We start from the raw sequence: 27999 nt of genomic DNA, 5'->3' as shown, positions 1-27999 counted from the left end.
ATTGCAGGCCTCGGAGAGTACTTGGACAACGTCTTAACCATAAGTTATATTGAGCATGGCTCAGTATTACGAGCATAGGGAGAATAAAGACAAAGAAAGGGTGGAGAAGAAGTCGAAGGATTTGAAGACGAGGGTGTTGATGCAGCAGGTTGCTAAAGGAGGGGGTAGAGGACGTGGTTCGGGTTCGGGTCCGTGGGTCCCCAGATCGAATAGGGGTGGTGCTTTGGGTGCGCCCGTGGAACCTAACCAATGTGTGTATTGTAACAAGGAGGGACATTTGTGGAACGAGTGTCCGGAATTGTTGCAGAGAGGTGGGTCTCCAAGAGGCAGCGTTTTTGGAGCTAGAGGACGTGGAGGAGGAGGCCGAGGGGTGACACAGTCAGACAACACGGCAGACAATAGACAGAGCGGGAACTATTTTGACGACCCTCAGGAAGGCAGTACTATCATGACGACTATGATATGGACGAAGTTAGGGGATTGTCTCACAGCTAGGACAGCCGAGGGCAGGGCAAGGGACCAGTTCCGGTGCCTGTAGATCAGTGCGGACCCTATGTCACTGCGGATTTGCAAGGCTCCTCTGAAACATTCCTAGTTGATACAGGGGCAATGAAAGGCTCTGTTTCCCATTCACTGATCCTGGGGGCAGCTCTGTCTAGCCAAAATAGTATTTCGGTGGGTTTCTCAGGCGAGCCGGTTGTTAGCCCCATTTCCAAACCCCTTGCTTTGACTATTGGTCCCTTTACAGTCAGCTCCCCATTTTTGCTGACGTCAAATTGTGGAGAAAATTTGCTGGGACTGGATTTGCTGAAAAGATTACATGCGGCAATATATTGTTATATTGGTCCACGAGTCGCCGATGCCAAACAATGCTTCGCTAAAGATGACCCTCTCCCTCCTGAGTTTCATGAGGTGCTGCATACATTATGGGCGGCGGATGACACATATGTAGGGCTGCTTCAGATCCCACCTGTCTCCATCCAGATAAAGAATAATGCCAGGTTGCCTCGAGTTCCACAGTACAAGATATCCCAGGCAGGAGAAAAAGCCTTATTGCAAATAATACAAGATTTGATTAAGTCTGGTGAAGTTGAAGAGACAGCAGCGAATGTGTGTAACAGTCCTATTCTTCCTATCCCTAAGGAAGCACTTTCGGATTGCCCTGACCACCACCCTGATGTTTACCGCTTTGTAATTGACCTGAGAGAGGTCAATAAAATTGTATTTGCCCAATACCCCGTGGTCCCTGACATTACAACAATACTGACAATGATTCCCCCTACAGCCCAGTTCTTCTCAGTGATTGACTTAAAGAATGCTTTCTTTAGCATACCAATACACCCTGACAGCTGTCACATTTTTGGATTTACAATTGCTGGCCCGAGTTTTAGATTTTGTCAGGCTCCACAAGGCTATACATAGAGTCCTAGTATTTACAGCCAGGCTTTGAAGACACAAATGGATTCACTGGAGCTTCCCACTGGTAATGTGCTGCTGTAGTATGTTGATGACCTGCTGATAGCTTCAGGTACTGAACAGGGCTGTAAAGAGGCCACAGTTAAATTGCTGCTTCATCTGGCATGTCTTGGACACAAAGAGTCCTTATCAAAATTCTAATATTGTCGACAGGAGGTCACCTACCTAGGTCACCTACTGGCGAAGGAGGGTCGCAGACTAACACCCGAACGCATAGCAGCTATAGTTAACATACCTGTTCCTAAGACCCAACGTGAGGTACGCGCGTTCCTGGGTATAACGTCGAACTTTCGCCAGTGGATCTCTCTACTAACAAAGCCCCTTCTTCACTTTGACCACCAAAGATGTGCATGAGCCCCTGCCTTAGACACCTGCATGTCAGCAAGCTTTTGAACAATTAAAAACTGCGCTTTGCTCTGCTCCTGTGCTTGGCACTCCTGACTACCAGAAACCTTTTGTGCTCTATGTACATGAGGCAGAAGGTTGTGCGCTTTCTGTTTTGACACAAGGTTTTGGTGGTAAGCAGAGACCCTGCCCTTACTTCTCTGCCATCCTTGACACTGTCGCCAGAGCGCTTCAGAGCTGTCTAAGAACTGCAGGGGTGATGGCAGTTTCTATTAGACAATTGGCAGGGCTCGTCCTTAACACTGACCTCACAGTTATGATCTCACATGCTGTGGACGCACTTTTGAACAAGACAAAGACACAGCACCTCACCAGTGCACGTTTTACTGGATATGAACTGACTCTATTTGCTCCGCACATTACCATTAAACGATGTACTACTCTCAATCCAGCCACGTTACTACCCCTCGCTTTTGGAAGAAAAGGACAGCGATATCCATGATTGCTTGTTTCGTATGGAAGAGGAAACGAAGGGACGGGTAGACCTGACAGATGTTCCCTTATCTGACCCCCAAGGGAACTATATGTCGATGGCTCTTGTTTCAAACTGCCGAACGGCACTACTTCTGCAGCCTATGCAATAACTACATTACATACTGTAGTTGAGACATCACGTATCCCATATCAGTCTGCCCTAGCTGCCAAGTTAGTTGCCCTCCAAAGAGCTTGCAAACTGAGTGAAGGCCTGACTGTTAATGTCTACACTGACAGTCAGTATGCCTTTGGGGTAGCACATAATTTTGGGCGCCTCTGGGCGGAGAGAGGGTTTCTGATGTCGCATGGTAAGAAGATACAGCACGGTCAATCAATCAATCAATCGGGTAATTGTAAGAGCGCTACTCACCCGTGAGGGTCTCAAGGCGCTGAGGGGGTGGTCCGCAGATCTGTTTAGCCAAAGAGCCAGGTCTTGAGGGTCTTCCTGATGGTGTTCAGGGAGGGGGCTCGTCTGATGTCTGCCGGTAGCTCGTTCCAGGTCTTGGTCGCAATGTGAGAGAAGGATCTTCCGCCTGCTCTGGCTCTGTAGATGCGTAGGGTTTCGTCCAGTGTGAGGTTGGAAGATCGGAGGTTTCTTTTGGGTACGTGGAAGTTGATTCTGTTGTTGAGTTATTTGGGTCCGTTGTTGTGTAGGCATTTGTAGGCGTGGGTGAGGATTTTGAAAGTGACTCTTTTCTTTACGGGGAGCCAGTGGAGACTTCTAGGTGTTGGCTGATATGTTCGTGTCGGGGGATGCCGAGGACGAGTCTGGCGGCGGTGTTCTGTATTGTCTGGAGTTTGCGGAGAAGGGACTTGTTGATGCCAGCTTAGAGTGCGTTTCCATAGTCCTGTCTGCTGGTGATGAGTGCGTGGGTGACTCTTCTTTGACTCAGGGAAGATCCACTTGAAGGTCTTGCGGAGGGTGTTGAAGCAGCTAGAGGTGACGGCATTGACCTGTTGGTTCATGGTGAGTGATGAGTACGATGCCGAGGTTCTTGGCATGGTCTGAGGGGGTAGATGGGCTTCTGAGGGCGGTCGGCCACCAGGTGCTGCCCCATGCAGAAGGAGTGGTACCGAGGACGAGGACTTCTGTCTTCTCGGGGATGAGCTTCAGGCAGCTGTTGGTCATCCAGACTGCGACGTCTTTCATTCCTTTCTGGAAGTTGAATTTGGCAGTGGTGGGGTCTTCAGTGAGCGAGAGGATGAGCTGGGTGTCGTCAGCGTAGGATAGGATGTTGAGGCTGTGTTGTCGGACGATGGCTGTGAGAGGGGCCATGTAGATGTTGAAGAGAGTGGGGTCAGGGATGAACCTTGTGGGACTCCACAGGTGATTTTCGTGGGGCACGGTCCATTGATACTCAGATTATTATCAGCACTGACTCTTCCTGACAAGTTAGCCATAATCAAATGCAGTGCCCTTAAAGCAGTGGTAGATGATGTGGGGAGGGGTAATGCCTTTGCAGACCAAAACAGCCAAGGAGATAGCCAGAACAAAGATTTATGGGATGTTTGTAGCAGGACATACTAGATGGGTTCCAGACAATGCAATGTTCGAGGACACTGTGGAAAGTGTGAGAGAGATACAACAAGAAGCGACTGTAGACAAATTGGCAATGTGGGAGGAGAGAACAGGACACTTAGATGGGGACGGGTGTTGGACTGATTTGTCAGACAAGCGGAGATGGTTGCTGCCCAATGCTTATGTCTTACCTGTAGTCACTATGGCCCATGGCCCAGCACACATTAGTGCAAAAGGCATTTGCAAATTGCTAGATCCAGTATGGCAGAATGAGAATATCCATAAGGTTGCAAAGCAGTTTGTGAGACACTGTATCATTTGTTTGAAGCACAATACTGGAAAAGGCACCCCTACACCTGCTGGTATCTTTGCCCCACCTTCCTTCCCTATCGTAGTCATCCAAATGGATTTCATCGAAATGGAGCAAATAAACAACATGAAGTATGTACTAGTGGTAGTTTGTGCATTTAGTAAGTGGGTGGAAGCCTACCCAACTAAGGAGAATACGGCCATAAGGACAGCAAAGGCACTTCTAAAGAAGTACTTTCCACGCTACGGATTGCCACGCGTGATCTGGAGTGACAATGGGAGCAACTTCAATGCTAGAGTTATTGAGCTGGTGTGCAAGGACCTACAAATCACACAGAAATTCCATGCGGCCAACCATCCTCAATCAGTTGGCCTTGTTGAGAAGTACAATGGCATCCTCAAATTGAATCTAGCCAAGATTCATGCGAGCACAGGATTGAAATGGTCAGAGGCATTGCCCCTAGCATTACTGTCAGCAAGGGTGATGACACATTCTAGGACAGGATTGTAACCTTACAAGGTGATTTTCAGGGGCGCCCTGCTAATGTTTTGGCCGACCCGAGACCTGAACACTTTTCAGAGATAGAATACCCTCTTTTGATTGATTATTTGTATGTCTTGTCTAAAGATCTGCGTTCTGTCCACCAACAGATATCTGCCATCCATTAACCATTGCCAGAGGGCCCCGGACATTGGATCCAGCCTGGGGTCTTCGTCCTTGTTCGCCAGTTTCAACACAAGTCCTGTTTGGAGCCGCGGTGGAGAGGCCCTACCCAAGTGCTGCTGGCCACTCGGACGGCTGTGAAGGTGGACGGCCGGAAGCACTGGGTGCATGCCTCCCATATAAAAAAAGGTGCCTCTCCCACTCCCATATGATTCCTGGGTGAAGAATGGGATTGCTGACCAGGACGGGGAGCTGGTTGCGCGCTTTGTTCCCTTTTCTGATGCCCGGCTGAGAGGGGCTCAGACCAAGAAGGAGAGTGATGAGGTTTTGTTCAAAGCAATTCCCCCTGAGATAAGCGCCGCCTCGGATACTCCAGCTCCTACAGCACGAAGTCCTGAGTCCGATCCTCAACTGATTCTAAGTCCTCACCTCTGTTTGCGATGAAGAAGTGCCTGGGCACTCTAGGTACAATCTGCGGCCCCGACGGAAGGACAGTGCACCAACAGGGCAATACAGGAGTTAGGGAAGGACTTGAGCTTAGGGTGCAGGCGCTGTGTTTCCGATGCCTGTTCAGATTAGAGTGAAGAATTTTGGTGCACTGCCTAAGACATTAGACAGGATAGTTGAGGGTATTTGCCCAGGATGGAGGTTGCCCTATCCTGAAAGAAGGATTGTTTTCAACAAGGGCCGCAACTGTTTTGCTGGGTTGCAATTGTGCAGCTCCACCGTGGGAAAACAACGTTTGATGAATGATAGGAGCCTGCCTGTGAGGCTCTGGACGGACACAGGGAAGAAGAATACCCCTCTGGCTGATTGTACAGTGGCTCTGATTCCCCACGTACTTTTCAGCAATGTATCCCTTTGGTGGCTCCATCCCTGATGAGGAGCAGCCCTTTGCAGCTCCCCTCTCATATCCTCATGGTCCTGTTTGGTCCACCTTGTTCCGTAAGACTAAAATTGTATTTGTGGTGATAATTTTGCTTTCTCTGATCTTTGTATTTGGAATACTGTTCTTCCTGGAAGAAAAATATCCTGGGAATGCTTGGATAAGTACTACCCCCATACCCCCTGAACATATTGTTGATACTTTAGCCTCCCACAAAGAAGAACACCGTAAGACTTACAAGGATAATGTTTTTATTCAGACGCTGCATCAAACAAATGCTGTTTATAATACGACAAACTGTTGGGTGTGTGGGTTGCTGCCTTCAGCCACACACAAGAGTGAAAAACTGCTGCTCATGCCTTTATCCTATGTTAATAATTGTGAAGGTCAATCAATCAATCAAACAATTTATATAGCGCGCTACTCACCCGCTAGGGTCTCAAGGCGCTGGGGGGGAGGGGACTGTTACTGCTCGATAAGCCAGGTCTTGAGCTGCTTCCTGAAGGAGAGAAGGTCCTGGGTCAGCCGTAGGTGGATGGGGAGGGAGTTCCATGTCTTGGCCGCCAGGTGGGAGAAGGATCTTCCTCCGGCGGTGGCTCTGCGAATGCGTGGTACGGTGGCTAGGGCAAGGCTGGTCGAACGCAGCTGGTGGGTGGGCGTGTAGAAAGTGAGGCGGTTGTTGAGGTACTTGGGGCCCAGGTCGTGGAGTGCCTTGTGTGGGTGGGTGAGGAGTCTGAACGTGATCCTCTTGCTGACGGGGAGCCAGTGCAGATCTCTCAGTTGGGCGGATATGTGGTTGTGGTGGGGGATGTCCAGGACGAGTCGTGCGGAGGCGTTCTGTATGAGCTGGAGTATTTTCTGTAGTTTGGCTGTGGTTCCCGCATAGAGGGTGTTCCCGTAGTCCAGACGGCTGGTGACGAGTGCCTGGGTGACCATCTTCCTGGTTTCGGTGGGGATCCATCGAAAGATCTTTCGGAGCATGCGCAGGGTGTTGAAACAGGATGACGAGACGGCGTTGACTTGTTTGGTCATCGAGAGAGAGGAGTCCAGGATGAAGTCCAGGTTACGTGCGTGGTCCGTTGTCTTGGTGGTGGTGCCCAGGGCCGGGGGCCACCAGGAGTCGTCCCAGGCGGAGGGGGATGATCCCAGGATGAGGACTTCCGTCTTGTCTGAGTTCAGTTTCAGACGGCTGTTCTTCATCCACTCTGCGACGTCTTTCATTCCTTCGTGTAGGCTGGCTCTGGCGGTGGCGGGGTCGTTGGTGAGGGAGAGGATCAGCTGGGTGTCGTCGGCATAGGAAATGATGTTAAGGTTGTGTTGGCGTGCGATGGCCGCGAGGGGGCTCATGTAGATGTTGAAGAGGGTGGGGCTGAGCGCGGATCCTTGAAGTATGCCGCAGATGACTTCGGTGGCTGCGGATCGGAACGGGGGGAGGCGGACTCTCTGTGTTCTTCCGCGAGGAGCGAGATGATCCACTCCAGTGCCTTCTCTTGGATTCCGGTGTTGCTGAGGCGCTGTATTAGTGTGTGCGGTGGCAAACTGTGTCGAATGCTGCAGAGAGGTCCAGGAGGATGAGGGCAGCTGTTTCCCCGTTGTCGAACAGGGATCTGATGTCGTCGGTGACTACGATGAGGGTGGTCTCGGTGCTGTGGTTGGCTCGGAAACTGGACTGTGAGGGGTCAAGGGATTCGTTCGTCTCGAGGAAGGCGGCGAGCTGTTTGTTGACGGTCTTCTCGATGACTTTGGCAGGAAAAGGGAGGAGCGAGATGGGGTGAAAGTTCTTGAGGTCGGTGGGGTCCGCTGTCGGTTTCTTCAGGAGGGCGCTGAGCTCGGCATGCTTCCAGCTCTCCGGGAAGGTGGCAGTGGTGTAGGAGATGTTGATGATGTCCCGGAGTTGGGGTGCGATGATGGAGTCGGCCTTGTTGAAGACGTGGTGGGGGCAGGGGTCGGTAGGGGATCCGGAGTGGATGGTGTTCATCGTGCGAGTGGTGTCTTCGGTGCTGACCGGGGTCTAATTGCAGAGGGTGGTGGTGGGGGGCGTTGGTTCGGTGGTTGGGTGCGTGGTCTGTGTATGACAGCGACCTTTCGGTGGAAGAATGAGGCGAGTGAGTCGCAGAGGTCATGCGAGGGTGTGATGTCATTGTTTCCGGCGCTTGGGTTGGAGAGCTCTTTGATGATGCTGAAGAGTTCCTTGCTGTTGTGGGTGTTGTTGTCCAGTCGTTCTTTGAATGTTGTTCTTTTGGTGGTGCGGATCAGCTGGTGGTGTATGCGGGTGGCATTCTTGAGGGCTGTCATGTTTTCTGTGGTCTGGTCGTGGCGCCAGGCTTTTTCGAGGGTGCGGCAGTTTTTCTTGGATGTTTTGAGTTCGTTGGTGAACCACGAGGCTTTCTTGCTGCCGGGTCTGCTGGGTGGGTTCTTTAGAGGTGCGAGGTCGTCGGCACAGTTGGTGAGCCACTGTGTGAAGTTGCTGGCTGCTTCATTGGGGTCCGTTGCGTTGGCGGGAGGGTTCTGGCTGAGGGAGGTGGTGAGCTGGTCGGCGGTGATCTTGTTCCAGTTCCTGCGGGGAGCCTGTTTCGGGTGGTGGTGGGTCGTGGTTCTCCTGAAGTTGAAGTGGAGGCAGCTGTGATCAGTCCAATGAAGTCCGGTGGAGTGGCTGAAGGAGATGTGCTTGCTGGAGGAGAAGACGGGGTCAAGCGTGTGGCCGGCGTAGTGGGTGGGGGTGTTTACCAGTTGCTTGAGTCCGAGGTTGGCGAGATTGTCCAGCAGGGTGGCGGTGTTGCTGTCATTGTTGTTCTCCAAGTGGAAGTTGAGGTCCCCTAGGAGGATGTATTCAGAGGAGGTGAGGGCGTGCGGGCTGATGAAGTCTGCGATGGCTTCACTGAATTGTGTGCATGGACCCGGGGGTCTGTAGATGAGAGTGCCTTTGAGGGTGGTCGGTGTGTATCTGGAAGTGAAGGTGCTCGGCGGCGGTGAGGGTGTCGTCGGAGTTGGTCGTGATGCGGATGGTGTTCCTGTGGATGATGGCGATACCTCCTCCAGTCTGGTTGAAGCGATCCCTCCGGGTGATCTTGTATCCGTCCGAGATGGCTATGGCGATGTCGGGGGCTGAGGAGGCGTTCCTCCAGGTTTCCGTGAGGAAGGCGACGTCTGGAGATGTTGTGTCGAGCAGGTTCCAGAGTTCGACGGCGTGTCTGTGGACGGAGCGGGTGTTGAGTAGGATGCACTTGAGGTGGTTGTTGCTGGTGCCTGGCCTTTCAGGTGTGGCGCAGGTCCGGAGGCAGGTGAACTTGCAGGCTTGGCAGGTGAAGGGTCCGTGGGTGCGTTTCGGGGTGGCTTGGTAGCGGGCGGGGTTCCGGCCAGGTTTGAGTGCGTGGAGGGTGGCGGCATCGTATGTCCGTCGTATGGGCTGGCATCGTCGGGGGCCAGGGGTCCTTGCGCTGGGCGCGGTCCATGTGCGGACGGGCGCAGATGAACTTGCCTTAGGCGTGCCTTCGGCGCGCCAGCGGCGCGCCCGCTGCGCACGGCCGCTGCGCGGCCTACATTATGAGGGGCTGAGGGAGGGAGGGGCAGCTGGGAGGCGGGAGCGGGGTGGCGAATGGGAGTGGCGGGGGGGCGGGGCCGCAGGGAGCAGCGGCGGGAAGCGGAGGGCGAGGCGGGAGGGCACAGAAGGCAAAAGGGGGGCGCGGGAAAATAACTACGGAAGGCACAGAATAAGCAGAAAATGCAGATACAAGGGAGGAATTATACACGGAAGGAAGAGGCACAAGTACAAAGAATGCAGTGACAAAAATACAAGATACAGTAACAGGTTCAGCCAAAATGCGGACTGGGAGAGCCGAGCGCTGGGCACAGAAGGCAAGAAGGGGATGAGGGACGGGCTGGGTGGGCGAAGCACGGAGCCCAACAGCAAATCAGCACAGTACAGCAGCAATCACGGGGAGGACCGAGCGATGGTTAGGGGGGCAACCTACCTAGCAACAGGGTTGGTTTACACTACTTAGTTTGGTCCGCCCGTTCTCTCAACCAGACTCCTTGGAACACAAGGGCACTAGACCCCGTTCATCAATGACAATGAAAGTGTACCCTCAACATAGATTACCATATGGTACTTCCTCTGGAGATGGGCGTTTTTATCAGATATTCCTGACTTCTTGCCTTAGAGCAGTTAATAGGGGAAGAAAAATAAATAAAACGGAAGAGGATGGGGACAGATTCTCGCAGTGCAATGTGACCGAATATTATCAATCTTTTCAAACACATAATGTCTCTAATGATAAGCTCATGCCCTTGGCGGTTGTAAATGTACTGTCTTCCTTCTGCATCCAAGGAATAGGGACTGTAGAAGTAGGGAACAGTACCTGCAACACGATCTCTATACTGATGATGCCTAAGAGCCCGCCATTGATCCCACCCCCCTAATATTTATTTCATTTGTGGGGACCGTGGTTATGTGTGGTTGCCTGAGGGGTGGTCAGGGTGATGCTACCTCTCTTACCTCCTTCCCCTAGTATATATGGCCCCTTCCGATTATCACAAGACACACCGACTACAACGCAGGCATGCCACAATTTCCCGAGTCAAGAGAGTTGTCGATCCAGATGATATCGATCAGACAGACACCTCTCTGCAGCAGTTCATTGATATAATGAAGGGTCTGACACCGTTCTATAGTCCAATATTCAATAGCTGTAATATTAGGTATTTGGCAAGAGTAGTAGAGGGGGGTCATTAACACCACAGCAGATATACTCACGAATATCACAGTTGCGCTTCGGGCTAAGAGACTTGTCTCGCTTCAAAATAGGATGGTTCTAGATGTTATCTTAGCTGATAGGGGTGGAGCATGTCGTGTCATCGGGAGCAGCTGCTGCGTTTACATACCAGACACTGCCCCGACTGTCAATTTAGCAATTCAGAAATTACAAAAGCTCGCTTCAGAGATCTCTTGTAGATAATGGTTCTCGGTCCCTCACAGGGTGGCTCTGGGGTCTACTAACGTCATGGGGTTGGAAGATTCTCCTGGTCCTGATGGGTATTACAGGTATCATTTTTACTTGTTGCCTCTGCATCCATTGTCTCCCAGTATGATGTTCTTATTGTGTGTCTAGGCCTACCCCAAGTTTTCCAGGACATGATAAATGAGTCTCCAAAATGATGATGCAAGAAATTCAGTCAATTATGCTTATTGATGATGCTCTCTTCGATTTTGAATGACATTATGATAGCTGCTCACTTTTGCTTTATTTTACCATGTTCAAATGCATTTATTATGTCCCATCTCCTCCCCTTAGAATTGTAAAGACCCTGCCGGCTAGCAATAAAGGTTTTAGCCAACACTGCTAAAAGGAGGGTCTGTTAGATTTAAAATTCCCTTTCCTATGATGCCTTTGCCGTGCTGTTTTAGATTAGCAGGGTATGGCTAAATTACGTGTATTGATGCTTGCATCCAGTAGCCCGTCAGGTATCCCTTGTAGTATGCAGGCCTCATTAGTCAGTGTGACTCCATTTTGTATTTTGTCATTCTTATAAGAATGCCTGTGTTGTGCTTATGTTAGGCCTTAGAGTTCAGAATCGTTTGCCTCAGCAGAACATTGCATTTCGTTATATTTTCTGATCATGTTCAAGGCTGCAACTCGACTTGCTAACAGTATAATTATTCTGCTCTGCATTCCATTGTATACATGTAACTCTGCTCCCACGTTAAGAGACGATGAGACTCTGCACAGTGGCTTTGGGCTGATGATAGTGTGCCCATCTGGCAGATGTTATCCCATCCCTGTGTGCCTCCTTTGTTCGTGTCCGGCTCAGGCCGGTACTTTTCCATTAAAGGTGTGGCCAAAGTCTCCTGAAGGGTTTATCATCTATAAGCGGATGTTGGGGAGCCAGTCCCTCAGCATCCATCTCAGGGGGAAGGTCTGACAGGGCTCCTCTGCAGAGAACATATAATAAATAACGTGAGTTTTCATTCTCTACTGTCTGATCGACTCTTCATTTTGGAAGGCATAGCAGGTGGCCATAAGTACCCGCGGGGCATTAGAGGGCCTCGTCCTTTAAAATTCCACATAGTCCCTTCTCCATTTTCTCTCTAATCTTTTGCAGATTTGTTTAAGTTCACTGAGCTTAGGGGAGTACCATGGAGAGATCTTGGGCCTGACTTTTTTATATGTAGATTTTTTGGGAAGAACATAGTCTAGAGAGGACTCGATCCAATTGTTAAATTTATCATTGGCCGAGATGAGGTTCAGATCACCAAGGGGCCTAGTGGCTTCAAGAACTGAGACCCATTGTTCTTGGGGAAGCTTAGACCAGGCTCGTTCCTGACTGCCAACTAAACTAAATGAGGAGAATGGACCTGTGATGTCCCATGACAGAGGGATCAGAAAGTGGTCTGACCATGGCCGATGGGTGGGGACCCCCACTGAAAGTTCCTTACTAGTCATGAGAATGGGATCCAGTAGATGCCCTTGACGTGGGTGGCTCCAGAGACTCTTTGTTTGAACTGGAGTACTGAGAGATTCCTAACTAACTCAGAAGCAATAGAGTCCATGGGTTCGTCTAAATGTAGGTTAAGATCACCTAATATAGTAAAGTTGGAAGGGGAACCTGCTAGGTTAGCAATGGTTTCGGGAAGAACTTTGAGAAATTGTCCATAGGCTCCGGGTGGACGATATATTATTAGGCCTTAGATCGTGAGGGTAGGCGAGAAGTATATAGAAAAGGAAGGATTCTCGCAGTCCGGTAGAGGGTCAGCTGTGATCGGACTCCTTGTTGAGCCAGGTTTTCGTCAGAAACAGAGCATCGGGGCATTCCTCCGATAATAAAATAGAGATTTCAGTGGCATGTTTGGGAAAAGATCTACAATTTAAAAAGCAGCATCCTTAAAGGAGCTTGGTTCTTAGCGGGTGTCTAGGCGTTGAGAGATGGACAGAATTTGAAATAACAGTGGAAGCAGCTGATATTGTCCTTAGATGGAGGCATAGAGTGTAGACAATTACCATTTACCACTCCCCTTAGGCAATGGAGGAGTTCGGGGAGTCGAAGCTTACAGTTGATGGGGACCGGACAGGGGTTATGGCCCCGGCCGGGCGTGGACGGCCTCAGATGTTCTTGTCTTTGGTGTGCCTTTGGCGCGCCAGTGGCGCGTCCGCTGCGCATCATGGACGGCATATGTTTAAATAGGTCCAGCACCTAGACTATTGACCGTATGACCCTCCCCGCCTCCTGCCTGGAAGTGAGGTGTTTCGATGCCGCCTACTCCCTCAATGCAATCAGGACAACCTGTGGTGGACCAGGGAGCAGAGGGGTATGTTGCTGCCGGTTGAGAGGAGTGCCAGGTAGGGAAAACAAAGTGCAAGTGCAAGAGCAGTATTTAAAACTAGTTCAGAGAACCAAAGTTCGCAGTTCAGCTATATTAACAGAGAGGAAGGTTTAAAAACAGTTAAAAACTGCCTTACTCGATTGCTCGTCTACCTTGTACAACCAACTTGCACCCAGCACCTGGGCTCAGCCTGCTGTGAGTCTTGCCCCCCAATTGGTGCCACCCATGTCCTGGACCCTTGGAAGTTGCCCTGAAAGTGCGTTGCCAGCCCAGCTGTGCTACTAGCAGACCCAACGCGATACAACGCATGGCCTCACAGCCCATCAGAACCGCCTCTGCGCAATACATCTTAGTGCACCTCAATGCAGGACGTCACATTGCAGCCCACAGGAATTTCCGCTGCATGACGCACACCAACGCCAGACCTCACATCGCAGCCCCGCAGCTCCACTGAACTTCTGCTGTGTGCCCAGCATTCCAATTCCCGGCCCTCTATCACAGCCCCACATCTCCTCAGAACCAACGCTGCACAACGCAGCCTCTACATGGGATCTCACAATGCTCCACAACCCAGATTTAAGGCACTTTGTTCAGCGGGCATGATGTGGTCCCTGCATACAGCCCATGCTCCATCACGGTCGGCCTAAACATGTGACTTTGTCTGTATCTGGCTCAACCTGATAAACACAGTTGGTGCTTTGTGCTTTTAGGCACTATTTTACTTAAATCTGTAAGATTCCATATCTTCGGTTCTCCTGATTGGATTATTGTCATTTTGGTCACAAATGATTTACTACATTTTGCTCTCTGTTTAGAAATTGGTGTGGGACTTTTCTTGTGTTGTGTTTTTACTTTATTACTGTTTTAAGTGTTGTACATATACTTGACACTTTGCCTCTAAGCTAAGGATGGCTGTGTTGTGCCAAGCTACAGGAGAGTTAAGCACAGGTGAATTTTTGTTTGCTTGTGACTTCCCACTGACAGGAATTGTGGTTTTTGCTTGAGTAGGGTTACACCCCCCTTAACCAATGTCCTACACTATTTAAAAAGAGAAAATAGGACTTGTGATGATGTCAGCACCTACTAATTCCTGAAGAAGATAGTGGATTGATTCCTCACTGCACTACTTTCAATCTTACTATTTAATCCAATCACGGCAGATGTCTGTGTGTGTGTAAATAGAGAGAAGAAGAACTGAACTCTGAAAAGAACTGAAAAAGAACTGAACGCTGGTTAGCTCAAGGGGAAAAGTGACGTAAGTATTTTAATTCATAGTGGTACAGGGTAGCAGCAAGCAAGGCACTGTGAATATGTAATTCATCATTTTAAAAATGTATTACGCAAAGTATGATCAGAGACTGTGTTTATTTTAAAACAAGTGCTTTCAAAATGTATATTTGTAGCAATACACAATCAGACTGTAACTATTGCAAACCTTTTTAATGTGTCCATTAACAGGAGGCACACCAGAACTCGGCTGGTGACGCACCCAAAAGGAATAAATATGTGTCATAACCAAGAAGGTTCTAGTGGCCCCATCAAAGACAGTTTCGACATTTAGGATGGCACATTTGTCAAGCAAGCACACTGCTGGCCATTTGCTAATATTTTGAGATTCTAGACGGGCAGGAGCTTTTCCTTGAGTGAAATGTTAAATAAATATGAATAATTCTTTTTTTAAAATAATTATTTATAGTTTGGAGTTCTCTAAACTACTTTTGAAGTGACTTCTTGTGTTTATGTTTTAAATTTAAAAGGGGATATTGTGAGTTTTACAGGCGTTCTTATTATTTTTACTACCTTCTTGAACATCCTATTAGCCAACCCCTTGGTGTGTTCCACAACCCAGCCATGGTATTAGCTCCCTATTCCAGGCAGCTGATCTGATAACATGAACTTCAAGTTACGCCAGTGCACAGTTGACAATATTGTGGTCAACTTGTGGTAACGAGCTGCAGTCTTATCAGGTGACATTATGAGCACTGTGCATATGTTGTTGCTACTCTAGCCTAGGCTGTGTTTAACGTACTACAGCAAGTGACACAACGAGGTGTCATCTACAACATTTGTCATTGGTACAGTCTCTATCTACAGGTTATTTGACTTGCAAGCAAGTCAAACTAAATCGCCATTGTTGCCCAGTGACTGTGTCCTAAAGCTATGGTTACTATTGCAAGCTACTGATGAACTGCAACCTACAAATCCTCCTTGTTAAGGATCTCCAGGCTCTGTTTTTGAGCTAAAACAATAAATATTTTAGGCATGTGTTTGATGGATAAAATTACATTAGAATGTTTCTAAAAATGTTAACTTGTGAGTCAATAGTGTCTGCATCAGTAACAATGATGCTCTGTGTGGTAATAGAGGTGTTTCCAAAGCTTGAGTACTGCCGGCCACCCCAGACCTCAGTTGCGTTTCCTTAATGTTTAATATTACTTGTTTGTATATGTTAACCCCTTCGCTGCGCGCGTCAGCCACCGGCCATTGTGAGCACTACCTCGGTAGTGCTGCGCACGTCCGTTGGCTGACGCAGCCCCGCCCACACTTCAGAACTCCCGTGGCGTAATTTGCGCCGCGGTGAAGAAGTTATAGAAAACTACAAGTCCCAGAATGCAATGTACTGTTGGCTAAACAGAAGCTGTACTAAACGAAGGCATCACACATGATGATGAACCTGCCTTTGCAATGCTCAGTAATTTAATAACACACAAAATCCTGCAGGGACTTTTTAAGCATATTGTCTGCAAAAGTCAAGAGCAGACTGGCTTGCTAAATTCCTATATCGTTGATTTCTTTCCCTCAGTGTAGCAAACGAACTAATCTCTTTCTCTATTTGCCTTTGAGTAATACTGCCCAGCCATGGCACAATGGGAGCTGAGAAGTGTAGAAACCGTGGTTGAGGACCATGCACAGGATTATCAATATAACTCAGTATTTCATCTTTTCTATTCCCAGTGCTTTTTTTATGTCTTGCATGTCTCCTATAATCTCCTGCTTGAATTCCATTGCTGACATCACATTAAAATGTTAATTTGCATTGATGGAGTGCATTCTTACTTATGCTGAGTTGAGCATAGTCATACATGCTACAATTAGGTTTAAAACCGTAATCCTTTCAGTATAAGTAAACCCAAATGTGCATATGTGTGCTTTTTAGGTCTCGGCTAGCGAAGGCTGCGCTTGCGCAGTCTCGCTCGCGAGATTTAATGACTTGGAGAAGAGGGGCTAGAACGCGCCTCTCTTCTCTCCTCTTCTCCATTGGCTGGCCTCTGAAATACTGGTCAGCCATTGGGGAAGAGGTTTGTCTCTCCAAACAAGCCCCGTCCTTTTTGGATTCGGGGGCGTGTTTTTTCAATTATTTCTTTTTTTTGTACTCCCTGCCCCTTTCACACGTGGTGGGCGTGTTTGTTTTTTATTTTTTTACATCAGAAGGTTCGGCCATTTCATGCGCGGCGGGACTGGGAACGGAGCTTTTTTTTTATCCTCGGCAGACAGGAGTCTGCAAAGGTACAGAGCGGTGGCTGTACTCCCTCTCTCTCACCTCTCTCTCTCTCACTCTCACCTCCGTGACTGCGCACTGGAAGGGCCCTAACATCAAATACTAATTGTTATGGCTGTAAAGTGGGGCTTGTATGTAAAGAACAGAGGGATACCCCTAATTATTTTTCCTAAATCAGGGTAAAGAAGAACAGAATGCGAAAAAACATAGATTTAGGAAACAGATTCAAAGACATAATCAGCAGGACTCTTGAACCCAGAATTATTTAGAACCTGAATTCTTTTTATTAAACACTTTTTTTTATGATTTTATAACAAAATATATATATATAGAATTCATATTTAGATTTACTATCCATATAAGGATTGATCGCAATTGTTTAATTGATTATATATGTGTAAATTATAAGACACAAATAACATGGGAAGTCTCCACAATGTAAACATCAGTATACAAATTACACATTCAACATAGCAATATTTGTGGACTGCTGAGCAAGAGATTCAGTGTTACTATGGCCTTAGGATGTATCCACAATCCTATGCGCGTTTCGGCATGTGCCTTCATCAGGGGGCCATACAATATGTTCACCAGTGCCTAGGTGAAATATAAACAACTGTCAAGAGTGTGCTGAATAATAAAGTTAAAAACAAACAGACGAAAAATTGCTATCAAATGTCAACGGTTCACATCTTTTTGTAGCATTTTCTAAGAATTAACATTTAAAATCACTAGTCAACTATACATTATTGGACATCTCTTTAATGTGAGCTAAAAAATGCTTTACACCTTATATAAAACCATCACCAAATGTGACTATTGGTCGAATCCCCAATTAATTATAATGTATAAAGATAAGACTAAGGAGCAGTCAAAAGAAAGAGAAAATGAAAGATATGACAATAGACTAAAACGGGGTCAATTTGCAAGAAAGCAATGAAGACTCACAAATGATATGTGAAGTAAGGGAAGCGGGCTTGCGTGCCTTAAACGTGCTTCACAGCGATTCTAGGTTCCCTTAGATGTATATGACTATATTATGTCTGGAAAAAAGAAAGATATGTATAGTACGGTCGGAAAAGTAGAGATAGTAGGCCTAAGGACCCGTATTTAATACTTGTGTCCTGTGATTGGGTAATTGTGCTATGCTACAGAAATGGAAAAAGGACAACCGCTCACACGGGTATTACGTAATGGTAAATGTAGTGGCCATCTTAGAAGGGAAGAATAAACGATAACAAGAGGCATATTAGATATTGCCAAGAAGTATGTATGAATGAAATTTGGAAATGAAACTAATATTTATTGTGATATATAACAATGCAAAGTACTGTGCATTAAAGACAGCCTACATGGTTAGGGGAAAAGTTACGCAATTGGAGTAAAAAGAAATGCGTATACTGAAGTTACAAAAAAACAAATTATGATCTACAGCTTAATTACTATTATGTTTAATCACTTGTTCCCAAGGTATTTCACTGTTCATACCTTTCAGGTATGTATTGAGATGGAAAATCCAAAATACTTCTCTTTTTTTACGTATACTGGTGCCCATGGTGGTGGAATTGTTTCTGAGTTTCTCTAAAATGAGCCAACGTATTTGGTCTGGCGTATGGTTCGCTTCCATGTAGTGGCGAACTAAAGGGGCTTGAGTCTTCTGAGTGCGTATTGCTGACCTATGTTCTGTCAGTCTGGTAGACAGCATACGAGCTGTCTCTCCAACATAGCCTTGATTACAAGGACATAGTAGTAAGTACACAACGTTGGTGGTCTTACAATTAGTGAAACTCGTGAGTGGTATGTTTCTGTTGTTAAAGGTGAATTGTTTCGTTTCTATCGCAAAGTCACATGCTGTGCAAGACATGCATTTAAAATTGCCTGTCAATTTAGTGAGCCCAGTACTACATAACTGGGTTTGGATGGCTGCAGATTTATTTGGTAAGCTCGATCTTACTACCAGATCTTTAAGATTTTTATTTTTCCTATATGCATATAGGGGTTTTGGTAAGGCTTGATTTTTGGGTTTAGTGGCATTAAGAATATGCCAATTTAAATTGATAACATGGCGCACTTTCGCATTCATAGTCGAATGTCTTGATATGAAGACCAATCTAGAATTAGAGGTTTTTTGACGAGGTGTTAACAGATGTTGCCTGTCAAAAAATCTTGCTCTCTTGTACGAATCTCGTATGAGGCGTTTGGGGTAGCCTCTAGTTAGAAATTTCTGCTTCATTACCTCGAATCTCAAATCAAAATCTCGCAAATTCGTACAGTTTCGGCGGAGGCGCAGGAACTGACTGAAAGGTATGCTCGTTTTTTGTGTGAGGGGGTGGAAACTGTCAAAGTGAAGAAGTGTGTCACGTGCTGTAGGTTTCACGTATAGATCTACCTCAAGATGGTCTCTATTGTTTTGGATTTGTATGTCTAGAAATTCCACTTTGACATTGTTGAAATTAGCTGTAAAGAAGATGTTGTCATCACACAAATTCAGCCAGGAAACAAATTGTGATAGGTCCTCAGGGTCTGCTGTCCAGATGAAAAAGACATCGTCTATATACCTGGACCAGGATGTTATTGATTCACTGAAGGGAGCAATTTCATTATATATGAATCGTGATTCATATAAGGCCATATAAATATTAGCCACTGTGGGAGCACATGATGCTCCCATACTGACTCCCTTTGTTTGTTTATATAGGGAGCCATTGAATTCAAAGGTATTCTCAGTGAGTATCAACTTTAGGCAATCCAAGATGAATGGTCTTGGGCAATCGATGTTGAACGTCTCCATGAACCAGGCTACTGCTTCTAAAGCTCCAGATTGTGGGATATTGGAGTATAGAGCTGTAATATCCATGGTGACCATGAGTTGGGTATTTTCATTGAATGGTAGATTTTCAATTTTAGTAATAATATCACTGGTATCCCGTATATAGGATGGAATCTGTGATACAAATGGTCTTAGAATAGTATCTACATATTTGGATAGTGGTTCTGTAACAGATCCTATGGTGGTTACTATTGGTCTGTACGGTGGATTCGTGCTATCCTTATGTATTTTAGGGATGCCATAAATGGCCGCCATTTTGGGTTCTATGATGTTAAGAAATTCCCATTCTTTTTGACAAATCTGTTCTAGTTCAAGAGCTTGTGTGGTAAGTTGGAGTATGGTGTTTTGTACCCTTTTAGTGGGGTCTTTGGTAATCGTAGAATAATGACGTTGGTCATTCAGCATTTCATCCATTTTCTGGATGTATTGGGATTTATCTAGAATGACTATCCCTCCGCCTTTATCACAACTCTTAATGATGAGGTGTTTATTGAGTTTTAATGATTCCAACGCTAGATGTTCTTCATAAGTGATGTTATATTGTGGAGGTAGAATGTATTTGGTAACCGCAGAAAGTTTGTTAAACACTACATGTTCAAATACTGAAATTTCAGGTGCCACCTGTTCTAGAGATGGGAGAAAGGAAGAAGCCTGATTTGTTTACTACTGAAGGGTCTTCTTGATTATTTTCAAAGAAATTCTGAAGTCTTATTTTACGAAAGAAGACCATCATGTCTTTGAATAGCTCGAATTGATTGATGTTATGATGTGGAACAAAAGAAAGACCTTTAGAAAGAAGTGTTTCCGTTGTATGATCTAAGGGATGACTGCTTAGATTGAAAATAGGGATTTCTTTTAGTCGCGCCAATACTGTGCATTTCTGGTCACCAAATATTGGTTCTGGTTGGTATAAGTAGTGGGAGCTTGTTGGTAATTCTGGGGCGGGGGGTATTGTTGGTTCGGTGGCGGGGGATATTGTTGGTTCTGTGGTTGTTGAAAATTCCCCCTGTACCTGGGTTGGTATCACGTTCTCCAACGTGGTTGAGAATTCCTGCGCCTGGATAAAAAAGGCGGGGTGTATGTTTCTCTGATGTTTTGAGCTCTATTGGGGCCCGTTGATTGATGTTGATTGGGTGCCTCATTATCTGAATCAGTGGTGTCCGAGAAAGTAACAACTTTCTTGTGGGACCAATTGGTGGTATGTGAATCAAAGGCTTCCCCACTTGGTTCTGGTTGATAATAATGCTCCGCTAAATAGGGGTATACTTTTTCTTGACTAAAGAATTTGATATCTCTATTGAGTTTATCTGTCTTTCTTTTGAGCAAATAATCATTATATGAATTCATTTCCTTTTCCACTTCAGTTAGTTTGATCTTAGCTTCTTCTACTGCGTAACTATCTTTAAGTTTAGATTCCAGTTCAGCAATTTCTGTAAGGAGTGTTTGAACTAATTCCTTAGCTGTTTCAATGATTAAGATCATATAGTCGCGTGAGCATCTGTTAGAAATAAGAGACCATCGTTCAAGAAATTTGCGTATCTGTACAAACAGGCCTGGAATGTTACGCACTCTAAGGCCTTGAGGTATAACCCCTGATTTCAAATACTCCAACATGAATCGTCCATGGAGTTCTATTCTTTTGGTCTTTTTCATAAGTGCTAAAAGTTTTTGGGTGTCTGTATTGCTTTGCCAAGATGAAGTAGTGGCAGTGGTCATATTAGACGTAGATTGCCCCACTAGGGATGCAAAATCTTCGTCTGTGAATCCAAAAGTGGGTAGTTTATCCATATTGGTAAACGGAGTAGTATCTAGTCGTTTTGAGTGACTTGAAATATGTAATGTATGTACCAGTGCAAAGTCAAATACTAATTGTTATGGCTGTAAAGTGGGGCTTCCCTTGTTGAGGTGTCGCGGCACCCCGGCACGCATTTTCGTCCTTACGTGTCCCCATGCTAGCTCCTATTAGTGGGCGCGCTTGACTGCCGGCGTTGCCTGCCCCAGTACGGGGATCTCTGAAGTGACCGTGTCAAGTGACAGACTGCCTGTCAGCGCACGTGTCAATGCCAACATTGTAGGCTAACTCCTCTGTGACTTGTAAATTATGGATTGGCGCTGCACAGAGGCCTTGCTCGCCCTCGCAGTGCAGTGTGCTGAAGGTGAGGCACGAACGGTGTACGGTTACACTTCCCGTGTAACCGGTTTCTCCTCATTTGTTGAGATGTCTTAGCAGGGTGGAGCAGAGACTGAGCTGCCAGCAGCCGAGAGCTCACTTCAGTGACGTGAAAGTGGCTTCACTTCAGGCGAGCTCGGAGCACACGCGAGCTCACCCTTTAATTCGTGACACATCCCGAGCAAGAGCCCTGCTGTGCCAGGAGCCTTATCTCCTGAAGAGGGCGGGGAGGGGCAGGGGTGCAGCCCGTGATGTCAGCTGGTGTCAGCAGGGGGAGGGCCGAGCAGGGAGGCCGCGGCTGCACCTAGGGGTCTGCTGAACCAGTCCGAGGGGGCACGAAGTGCCGGAAGTGCACGGGGCACGCGCTGCTTTTATTTTACTTCAATTTCCAGACGTATGTGTATGGGTTTAAAGGAATGGAAGTGGACGCCGTCCGGACACGTGTAAAGAGGTAAGCGTGAGATGCCAATGTTGTGGGAGGTAAGAGGGTGGTCGCGCTGTTATGACTGTGTCACACAGGCGTGGAGTGAGCAAAGTTTTAAAGCGCCGCTGGAGAACTGCAGAGCACTCACCGCCGATGGGCACTTCCACGATTCCCATTGTGCAGTGTCTGGAGCTACTTACTAACATCGCGCCGTGAAGCTTATCTTCTAGGCGTGTTTTCGAGTGGTGTTATTAGTCTAGAATGCACCAATCACGCTGACTTGCTTAGGGGCTCTAAATCATTTAGCGCATGCCCGTTCTGTAACATGTGAAGGACACAGCAGTTGTGTGAAGACGTTCTGCGCTCCCGCATGAGAGTTTTGTTTACCCTTCTGTTTAACACCCGCAGTGAAATACCTCGGCGAAGTGTGCATTATAACATATTTGCATTCAGGGTAAGATTCCTCCCAAGACCGTAGGCACTTGCAGGCAGGTGTGACTTGCTCAGGAGGCCCCGGGAATAAGTAGACTTTTTTATCCTCGGCAGACAGGAGTCTGCAAAGGTACAGAGCGGTGGCTGTACTCCCTCTCTCTCACCTCCGTGACTGCGCACCGGAACGGCCCTAACATCAACTACTAATTGTATTGTATTAAGTGTACATAATGTAAATAGGTCAGTGGGGCTACTGCGTGTGTGTGTGTGTAGGTGGCCCTGTGGGTGGCTCTATTTGTGTGTGGGTTGCTCTATGTGAGTGGCTCTGTGTGAGTGACTCTGTGTGTGTGGGTGGCTTTGTGTGTGTGGCTCTGTGTGTGGGTGCAAACGCAATAGGTCTCGCATTTGAGAGTGATTAAGCTATTGACATTGTAAATAACAATGCCGTTTCTTTAATTTTTTTAAAAACAAAGACATAAACAAAAATAATGTCATGAGCAATGCCAATAGCTCTAACTTTAACAATGCCGAGACCATTGCATTGTAAATGCTTGTTAGGTCGAACATTCGAGACCTCTTGTATATACTTTAGTATATACTCATTATATACTTATATGTGTATGTACTTTGTGGGCTCTGGAGATCAGCCCTAGGACTTGTCTGCTTCCGCTTAGGGACTTTTTTTCTGTTCAACTGCCTCTATTTAACTGTTTTGATAGAAAATGACCAGCAGAGGTCAGTAAAATACCAGAATTGCTTTCTGCTGAGAGAATTTCTTTTTTTTTTCTGGCAACTGCCTCTATTTAACTTTCTTGATAGAAAACTACCAGCAGAGGTCAGTAAAATAGCAGAATCACTTTAGCATTCTCTAGAGTCCAGTCCATAGAAATTCTCTTACACGAGCACCCGTAGACAATAATACTTTTTTCAAATCTTTTATTTTCAGTGATACGACCACCAAAGGCCCTGATTTTATGTTAAAAACAGAGCTTTGGACTATACCATTTCCCTGCTGAAAGGCAATATTTCTCTCCATGTGTTCCCATACCTGGCGTGTCACGCAGTTTGGTGCTTAATTTCCCTCCATGTTAAAGAACAGTAGATGTTACAGCACCCAGGCTAATGTGCTGCATAGCTAAATACATATAAGGTCCCACAGGCGAGACCGATTGCTTTACAAATTCTTGTTTCTTTTGGATCATCAGCCTCCGCCTTGCAGTGCAGGTAGACCACTCAAGCATTTCAAGACTACACGGAACAGGGCCAGTCATTGCAAACTGCATAGCGGAGCAGACTCACCAAGTTCCCAGATGCGCTGTGAGTCCTAAACGTTTTAATTTTGGGGTATGGTGGTGTACCACGGATACAGATTGATTGATATTGGCAACTGGGCACAATTATATTTGTGATAGGGTAAAACCGTTCAGTAGTGTAAAATGCAAATAAGTCTGACTTTAAAGAAATTAGGATTATTTTTAATAAGCAATAAAAACTGTTTTCTGAATAAAAAAAAATTATAGGGACATTAGGCACACTTAAGACAGACTGACAAGAATAAGTACTAGGCCCTAACAGTTATGAGGCAGTACCTGGTGAATTGTATATTGACTTCAGCATGCTTTATCCCTTTTGTAAATGCATGCAGAATATTTGGCATATTTTAGTTTATTTACCTTCCCTGTTTTGGCAGAATATTGTCTGATACTAATGACATTGAGCCCTGTACTTCAGCTATGATTTCCAAAAAGAGAAAGGCTGGTCCTAGCCAAAGGAACCCAAGCAAGAAGAAATCCGGGGGCTCAGTACTATTGAATAAATTCGGCCTGTCGTGGATTCAGGCAGAGCTATATAAAGGTAGTTCAATCAGGTTATGTGCTTTAAAGTGTGTTGACAATAGTATAAACTTATAACCTAGATTTTATGCCATCAGTTTTGAATTGAGTGCTATGTTTTAGAAATGATTTCAGAATGCAAACAGTTTTTATAGATGTTTGTTTCCCACACTTTATAAGCAGAGATGTGGCATAGTTTTTGCTATGTACTTTGGGGATTCAGGAGACAATCATTTCAATAAGGACCCCAAACCCTGACCATATTGTGTGTTTGTGGGCATTTTGGATTCTCCCTGTTTGCAGTTCACTTTTAATTAAGCCCGGGCGGAAATGGCGTAGTGCCTCTACGCGGAGTTCCACGGAGTTGGAAAAAAACTCAGTGAAACTCTGCTCCCTCCCCCCTCTCTACTTAATGATAATGTTTTAAAAAAGGCACTTACTAATTTTTAAAACAGGCACTTACTTGCTTTGCTGCCCCCTCCTCGCCATGGCCGCTCTCCTTCCTCGTCCTCGCCGTCCTTGTCTATTGGAAACCCTTATGTTGTACGTCTTGTGTGTGCGCAGCCACAGCACGTAAGTGCCTTTTTAAAAAAATAATAATTAATTTTGGAGGTTGGAGGGGCCGGCTATCTCCGCTCCACCACGGAGTCAGAGTTTTGCCTAAGCTCCGTATTCGCAACGGAGCGTGGAGTAGGTAAAACTGTGTAAACTCCGCTGGCGGAACAGAGTTACCCGCTCTTGGTTACTTTTAAGCCAAATGTGGGAGTGCTGCTTCCAAATACTTTAATAAACTGGAATCTATTTTAAGTCTGTTGGATGCAGGCCCCAGTATACTCAATTCAATGCTGTCTGTTAATAAATGCAGTGTCTAGTCCAGTTCTCAACAGATGTCATAGCATAGAATAAATGCATTGGTTTAAATCAGCCTCCATTAGGAGCGCTCAGCAGGTTCTTGCCAGCAGATACTGTATGCACTAGTGTTTGAATGACCAATCTTCCTAAAATCCATAGAGTACAGTCATTATTTGGGAAATTCTTTTTAACTCTAGGGATCATTGTTCATGCTAAGACCGATCCACATGCCTTCCGCTGCTTGATTTGTGAGAAGAATGTCAGTTGTGGACACCGAGGAGATTGCGATCAGAAACGCCATATTACTGGTAAAGTTCTTACAGCTTTTCAGGGCACGTGGATTAAAATGAAGTCCATCTCAGACTACCGACAGAGAAATATTCCAGTGAAGAGTCTCTTGTCAGAAATGCAAAAATAAAATTCACAGGATTTTTAGTTGAGCACAATGTGCCCTTTACTGCTGCAAATCGTTTGGGCAGCCTTATACAGACATTTCCCAGACTCTAAAATTGCACAGGATTATGATCGTGCCAGAACAAAAGCAACCTGTGCATGAAATGAAGCAGTTGCACCAGAGTTGTTGACTGACTTAGTGACTGATATGACGGTCTCAACCTTTAGTCTGTGTGTTGATAGAAGCAATGATCAAGGCACTGAAAAAATACATCCCATAACTGCATGTATTTTTGATTTGAAGCAGGGTTTGGTATGCTGCAAATTTCTTGACATTTGTTTAAGCAAGGAAAGTACAACTGAAGATATATTCACTGCCGTATCCAATGTTATGGAAAAGCATTCCATTTCAATCCATGAGAAGATTGTGTTGGCTTTGATGTAGATAGTTCTTCAGTGAATGTTAGAAGGCAAAATTCCATCAAAACAATAGTACTGTCTGTGAATCATAATGTCTATTACATGGCTTGTCCGTGCCACATGGCACACATTGCAGCATCCTATGCTGCTTCTGCATTCCTCTCCAGTTGTAGAGAATTTGATATTAGAGCATTGCTTTTAGATGTCTACTTCTGGCTTGACTTTTCTTTAAAACGTAACAGCATGCATGCTAATTTCTGTCAGTTTGTCGATTCTGATTACCACCGGATGCTGAAGTTCATTTCTGTGAGGTGGCTAAGAATGTCCACATGTTTGGATAGACTGATTCTTGAGTTTGACGCTCAGCGTGCCTACTTCCTGTCAACACCTGAAAATGACAGAAGTAGCAAGGCCAGACTAAGGAGACTAGTTCAGGGCCTTGAGAACCCTATGACTGAGATATCCTGTCTATTTTTTCACGTGGTGTTACATGCTTTTGTTAATTTTAGCCTTTGATGCAAAGGGAAGACCCAGTCATTCACCTCCTCTTTGGTGCCATGATTAAACTTATTCTTGTGCTTTTTCAGTAGAGTGTTTCACGTCGATGTCATACAGTCATTCAAGAGGAATCCAGATGCCACTTTACCTGCTCTTACATCAGAAGAATGCCAGATCCCAGATTCATATGTGTATGTTTGCATCATTGTGTGTGGAAAGTTGAGAAACATGCTTGTAAAGGAAGATATTGATCTAGGAAGTCAGAAAGCTTTCTACGAAGCAGTGAGCAGCTTTCACAAGAATGGAGTAAAACATGCTTTGAAACTCTTTCCAGGTCATGACAAAGTGATTAAGCATATGATAGTCTTCAACTCTTTTGAGAAGCAAAAACATGTTTTCGGTAGTGTGCTGTTCTTAGTGGAATGGTTTGCGACCTACCTCAAGTTTATGGACAATGAACCAGTTTGCTTGTAACAAGAATTTGCACGATATCAAGTCACAGATTTCGAGGATATATCCAGAAACACAAAAGGACCTCCTGCTTTCAAAATAAACTGTGATACTGGTAAGGATGTGTCTTACAGGATGGATGTAATTTGGCATTCCCTAGAGGCAGACTTCACTGTTGTTGGCACTCAGAGGAGAAAGTTCTTCCTTCTTTCAAAAGTAGCCAAACATCTCTTTATGCTGCCCCACAGAAATGTTACTGAAGAAAGGGTGTTCTTAAGAATAACAAAGAATTAATGCAAATTCAGCCCCAGTTTATCACTTTACAGAACCATGTCTGTCTTCTATACTAATGATTCAAATGAACAGGCATCAAGGTGTAGCATGGTGTTAGAAAACCACTCCCACACCGGAAGGGTGGTGGTGCTCTCCCAGACATACACTGTGGTAGCTTGGCTCGAGTGGTCAGGGATCAGGCACCGTGCTAAGCATACGTCATACCCACACAATAACCATGCGTGCATCCGTTCCAAAAACGACACTACACCTTAAAAATTATACTGAAAATATATCTCTTTATCTTCTTTTCTCTTAGTTGCTGATTAAATAAATAATAATACAATCACAGTACACAAGGCTTTTCCTGTTGAAGGGTACGTCAAATAAATACTATCTTAACGATTCAATAAATAAGGCAGATCATAAATAATCAAGGCATAAATATAAGTGCATTACATAACAGGCAATTAAATATTATGAGGCAATAAATACTGCGAGACAATAAATACTGTGCAACAATAAATACTGTGAAACAATAAATACTGTGAGGCAATAAATACTGTGAGGCAATAAATAGGATGAATACAATAAATACAGTGCTCTCAATAAATAATAAAAGCCAACAGTGACACTTGAAAATCAGTTCACATTCCTGAGGTACTATGGGATGATTTGACCCAATCCCAGCTTGTAGAGATTTGGATGGCCTGAGGGGTATACTCCCTGGCTTGGACAAGGCTGAGGCCTAAACTGAGGTAGATCAAGGGGGAATCTAGAGATCTGGCTCTCCCACACTACACAACCCCTCTGTATTAGTCTCAGCTCACCCCTGGCACAAGCAAGCTGGTTCCAGCACCTCTCTAGCCTCTAGG

General features: G+C 45.8%; 1 pseudogene; it reads left to right on the top strand.

Moving 5' to 3' along the window:
• Nucleotides 1-55: 55 nt before the first annotated feature.
• LOC146866476 (uncharacterized) lies at nucleotides 56-27145 on the top strand (annotated as a pseudogene).
• The last annotated feature ends 854 nt before the right edge of the window (nucleotides 27146-27999 follow it).

This window comes from Triturus cristatus, chromosome 2_1, assembly GCF_964204655.1.
Source record: "Triturus cristatus chromosome 2_1, aTriCri1.1, whole genome shotgun sequence".
Lineage (NCBI taxonomy): Eukaryota > Metazoa > Chordata > Amphibia > Caudata > Salamandridae > Triturus > Triturus cristatus.
The sequence above is the reverse complement of the archived record's forward strand: the minus strand, read 5'-3'. Positions and strand labels throughout refer to the sequence as shown.